Source organism: Narcine bancroftii, chromosome 7 (assembly GCF_036971445.1).
Source record: "Narcine bancroftii isolate sNarBan1 chromosome 7, sNarBan1.hap1, whole genome shotgun sequence".
Lineage (NCBI taxonomy): Eukaryota > Metazoa > Chordata > Chondrichthyes > Torpediniformes > Narcinidae > Narcine > Narcine bancroftii.
This window is the reverse complement of record NC_091475.1, coordinates 5676775-5682777: the sequence shown is the minus strand read 5'-3', so window position 1 is coordinate 5682777 and position 6003 is coordinate 5676775.

Here is a 6003-nt window from a genome sequence, read left to right as displayed (position 1 = left end):
TTTCGTGGGGAAAAAAAAACATGAGGCCCATCTCGGCTATCTCAGAATATTGTGTTAATATTGGTTTGTTTTGGGAATTTCGACTGACAAGTTTGAAGTCTAAATATTTCTGAAAACTTCCTGTTCTTTAAATTTTAAATCGATCTTCAATCCAAACGAAAGCACGCCATTAATACAAAGCTCAAGAGACAAATCGTTGACACTAATTAATAGTGAATGAATTTAATTAGTAAACCTTCCTTCAATTTTTTTTCCCACCTTTGAGATTTCTTCCTGTCTATTAAATTCATGCTGATCATTAACTGCCTGCAAGGGAGCTGCACAATAAAACCATTGGTCGCAACTTCCCAAAATCAGTCATTTCATCTCTTATTGTTGGTGACAAAAATGACAACCACTAGACTGGAATCTCTCAGCTTTCAGCTCTGCCTTGTGTTGAGTTGCTTTACATAATCTGGCCACACAACTAAACGTAAAGCTGAAATAAACATAATCTTTTAAGTCTTCTTGAGTACAGTTGGTGCATCTGGTTTCTGCTAACCTGCTCTCCTGTTCCCTCCCTTCTCCCAGCCATCCCTCTTCCCCTTGATCACTGCTGTTCCCTCCCTCCCTTCTCCACCTATCACCTCCTGCCTTTGTGACCACACCTTCCCCCCCCCTCACCCTTTACTCTTTTGTTCGGACGCCTGCTGACATTTTTCCATACCTTGATGAAGGGTTGAAGCTGGGGCATCAGTTATGTATTTTTACCTTTGCTATATAATGGCCACTGTTTGACCTGCTGAGTTTTGCCAGCATTCTCCAGCATACAATTATGTCTACTGATTTTCATGTTTTACCTATCATTTTCAAATGTTGCTGAAGAGCGCTGTAGAAATTTATTTATTTTTATGTGTGAGGGAGAAAGCTGGGTCAGAAACTATTGTAAAACACCAAAGTCTGCAGACACTGACATTGAAGTAAAAACACAAAGCTGGAGAAATTCAGCAGATCAAAGAGTGTGCTTTACATCCCAAAGATAAAAATTACATAACTGACATTTTGGGCTTGAGTCCTTCATCAAGGTTTGGAAAAATGTCAGCAGATGTCTGAATGAAAGGGTAAGGGGAGGGGTGATCACAAAGGCAGGTGATAGGTGGAGAAGGGAGGGAGGGAGGGCACAGCAGCAAGCAAAGAGAGGAGGGATGGGTGGGTGAATAGAGAGCTACAGGGGAAGGAAGAGCAGGTTAGCAGAAACCGGAAAAGTCAATGTTAATGCCATCTGGCTGGAGAGGGCCCAGACAGAAGATCAGGCATTGCTCCTCCAATTTACTGGTGGTCTTGCTGGGATAGTACAAGGTCATGGACAGACATGTGAGTATGGAAGTATGATGCAGAACTGAGAGGTTATTGGTGTAGACAGTGCAAAGGTGCTCAGCGAAGCTACCTCCCAGTCTGTGCCCAGTCTCTCTGATGTAGAGAAGGCCACAGATACCAGATACAGTAACACAAGTGTTGCTTCAGTTGTAAGGCTTCTTTGGGGTCCCAGACTGTGGTGAGGGAGGAGGTATGGGTTTAAGTGTGGGACCTCCTGTGGCCACAGGGAAAGGTGCTGGGGTGAGTGATTGGTGGGGACGGATGAGTGCACGAGGGAGTTGCGGAGGGAGTGATCCCTATGGAAGGCCAAAACAATTGTTTAATTTAAATAAAACAATTTAAATCAAGAGAATTAGAATTTCAACAAGAAAATTGGTGAAAGCTCACTGGGCTGATAGTTTAGCACAGTGGTCCTCAACCTTTTTCTTTCCACTCACATACTCCAAAGGGGGTTTATAGGTTTGCTGCAGCTGAATACATGGAACTTCTCAGCAAATAAGCCAAAGCCAACCACACACCTATGCATTGGGTCACATCTGGACTTGCAACTTCCCCACCCCCCACTTCCCCATCCCTCCACCCACCCCACCCAATAATCTCACACCCCCCCCCCCATGATTGCTTAAGGTGGTATGTGAGTGGAGAAAAAGATTGAAAACCACTGTTTTAATCGTACCTCATTGACTCGTTATATGCATGGTTTCATAACTCCAAAGGAAATGGGCCAATGACAATTTTTCTCAAGCAAAATATTTCAGTTACAATTGGGTCTAGAGCAGTGATTCTCAATCTTCCCTTCCCACTTACATCCCACCTTAAACAATCCCTTACTAATCACAGAGCACTGATGGCATAGGGAATACTTAAAGTGAGATGTGAGTGGGAAAGAAAAAGGTTGAGGACCAGAATTAGCAGAAAAAAGCAGTAGTGGCAGAAATTGAGGAGGTAATTAATAAATCCACTCAAAAATTCAGGGAAGTTTCTGAGGGAGGGAAAAACCTGCCAGAAGTTAGAGGGTATTAAGTTGAAAGAGAAATTGTGTAAGGAAACTAAAATTGTGTAAGGAAACCTTAAGATTGGGATAGGTTGGGAATCAAACAAGAGAGTATAAAAGATGAAAAATAAATTAAGAAGACTACCTGCCTAGGAAGATAAAGAATGGTAAAGAATTTCTCAAAATATATCAAAAGGAACATTCCTGTATCAAGAAACCGATGGAGCTAAGGCCCCAAGCCTAGCTGACTTCCTCCTGGAATCCTAAAATTGGTTACAACCATCATCAATAAGCACCTTGCAACTGAAAGGTCAGAAGTGAGGATGTTCTGCGATGTATGCACAATGTTCAATACCATTCCACGTATAACAAAACAGTTCACAAACAAATGCAGTAAGACCTGGCCAATATACAGGCCTGGAGGAAAGGTAGCAAGTAGCATTCGTACCATGCAAGAGCCAGAGCCCAACTAACAATTGAAAATCCCGTGACATTTAATGATATTAGTATCACTGAATCCTTCACTGTGCTTCCCCAGCCAGTCTACAGTCTTTAACCTTAAGCCTGCCTGTTCTTTGCTTATTCCTTCAAGAAGGGCTTAGGGCCAAAACATCAGTAATATACATCTTTATCTACTATGGATTCTGCAAGACCGGCTGAGTTCCTCCAGCATTTCTGCGCATTTTATTACAATCACAGCATCTGCAAATTTCTGTGCTTCACAATATTCTTGGGGTTACCCCCACTGACCAGCCATGTGGGTACAAGAGCAGGTTAGAAGTAAAGGAATCCTGTGGAAAATAACTCACTTCCAACTTCCCGAACCCTGACCACCATCTCAAAATGCATCAGAATGAGATACGAAGTGAGTTTATTGTCCTATACATACAGTGCCCTCCATAATGTTTGGCACAGACACTTTTTCCCCCCGTTATTTGCCCCTGTGTTCCACAGTTTTAAATTTGTAATCAAGCAAATCCTAAGTAACTAAAATGCATATTCCAGAAAAAAAAATGAAATGGATCCTGTGATTAAATGATTCTGAACCAGTAGGTTCACAATGTAACAATAACCATATTGCCATTGTTTCACAATTGTACAAGCACCACATGAACAACCCAGAGATGTGAGCTGTCATTTACAAATATCAGACTGAAGGAGAAATCTGAATTCACCAAAGACCTGTGATACAGTGAACCCTAACCTTTGGTCTGTGCTTGAAGTGGTATTGGAGACTTAAACAAGAACAAAGCATTTCCACATCAAAGAACACGTCAAGGGCTTACATATTAAATTTTATATGTAGACATACAGCACAGTAACAGGCCATTTCAGCCCACAAGTCTGTGCTGCCCAATTTACATTCAACTAACCTACATCCCCAGGTTTCAAATGGTGGGAAAAAACCAGAGCCCCCCCCTGGGCAAACCCACGCAGACACGAGGAGACGAGGACACAAGGAGAACTTACAAACTCCTTACGGACTCCAGTCCCAATCACTAGTGCTGTAAAGGCGTTGCGCTAACCACTATGCCAACCATACACCAACGTTACGCCCCGTGCCACGTACATTTTTAGAAAAATCACTTGCCCATAAGCTCAAAATAGCGGGGACTAGACACTTCTTACCAGCTTGATAATACGTGGTAATTTAGAACAATTTTAGTTTCCTTACACAATTTCTCTTTCAACTTAATGCAACTTTTATGCATATTCTTTGCATTTCAGCTTATAGGAGTTACGTAAAAATAGGGACAATAAAACCAGAAAAATGAATGCTGGAATTACTCAGCAAGCCAGGTTGCAACTGGATAGATAAATATTCTAGATAGATGACTATTCATCAGTTCTGGGAACAGTTGGAAATCCATTATGTTTTGAGTTTCAGAGGGAAATGGGTGAGAATGTCAACAACAGAGACCAAATGACATGAATAATGATGCTGGCTACAAGGGTGTTGAAGCCTTGCTAACTGTAATTGATCTGTCTGGAGATACATGAAAACACAGGACCCTCAATGTACTTGTTTCACTTCGTTCACCTGTTCTAACAACTTTTCCTCCCTTTCCTTCCACCTTACCAGTCTTCACATTTAAAAGATAATATATAATATCCAGAATTGAAGCAACCGGCAACAAAACTCTAGAAAAATAAATAACTAAATAGCATTGAAATTAATAAGAAATAAAAAATTAAATAAAAGTTTAAATTTATAAAAGTAAAGGACCTCTGAAGTAAAACATAAATCTTTGGTGAAGATGGTCATGCTTTGCTTGTAGCAACTGTTTGAATAAAGTTGTGTTTGAATAAAATGGTGTTGCCCAGAATGAAGAGCTGATTGATGCTGCTCGCCGTTGGGGTTACTCTCTTAAAGTGTCTCCTTATCCCTGCTTATCTTTATTAGTATATTGTTAAGTATATTAGTAAGGCTTTATCTGCAGATAAAGAGGGGGGGGGGGGTTAATTATCTATAATATTGTTTGTCTTTCGGAGCTACAATGACAGTTAAATGTTTTCAAAGAATGTGACTGAAAATAAAGTAAAATTCTTTAAGGTTTATATATTCATGTAAGTGAAGTTTGTTCAGGGTAAGTACAGTGTAGTATTTTTGTCTTTTAAATTCTTTATTCAATATAGGTGTATTGGTTAGGCATTGATAGAGTGAGTCTCAAGCAACCAGAAAACTTGCTTATCCAGCATCTACTATTTCCCCAAGGTGCCAGATACAATGGATTTTACTCTACAATGTAATCTCTGAACCTTGAATATAATGCCATCACTGGATTGACTTTCTCTTCTCCCCAATTCCAACATTCCAAAGGGACTATTCCCTTTGTACCTTCCTGGTCCACTCTTTCACCTCCCTTTCTCACAGCACCTGCAGGACATGTAACGCCAGCTTGTTTAACTCTTCTCTTCTTCCCCATCCAGAGGACTCGTATACTCCTTCTAGGTGAAGCAGTGATTTATTTGTGCTTTATTTCCAATTTAATACACTGTACGCAATGCCTAAATGTGGTCTTCTCTCTACTGCAGGAATCAAATGCAGCTGTATGACGACTTTACAGAGCACCTCTGTTTAATCCACAATTGTCTGTCACTTTAGTTCTCTGACTCCCCTCAGCCTCACTTCGACTTCAACCTCTATCTTTGGCTACTTGAGCTGAGAAATAAAAATCTTACCTTCCAACATGTCACATGATCACTATGGGTCTTAATATTAATTAAACAATGTTATATCACCAGCCTTTTCAGTTCAGCATCAGAGCTAGACAATTCTGATGAATAATCAGTCACCTATCCGTAACATTCACTGTGTTTCTTTTCCACAGATGCTGACTGACCAACTCCATTTTATTTCAGAGTTCCACCATCTGTAGTTTTTTTTTTGTTTGCTTTTCAAGAAGAAAGAAGAAATGTGCTGACAAGAAAATTCTCATCAAATTCAAAATAGTCACCGTACGAAAGTCATTTCTCCAAAGATCCAAAGATTTCTCCAGCTTACGGCAGCAGCTTCGGCGATGAGCTGAAACCTGGAGCTCTGGAATTGGGAAATACCAAATGACGGTGCATCAGGAGCTCTGCAAAATGTTTTCTGCCCTGGAAGTTGCTTTTTATTTGTATGACCTAGATGAGTATTTTACCAAAACCTA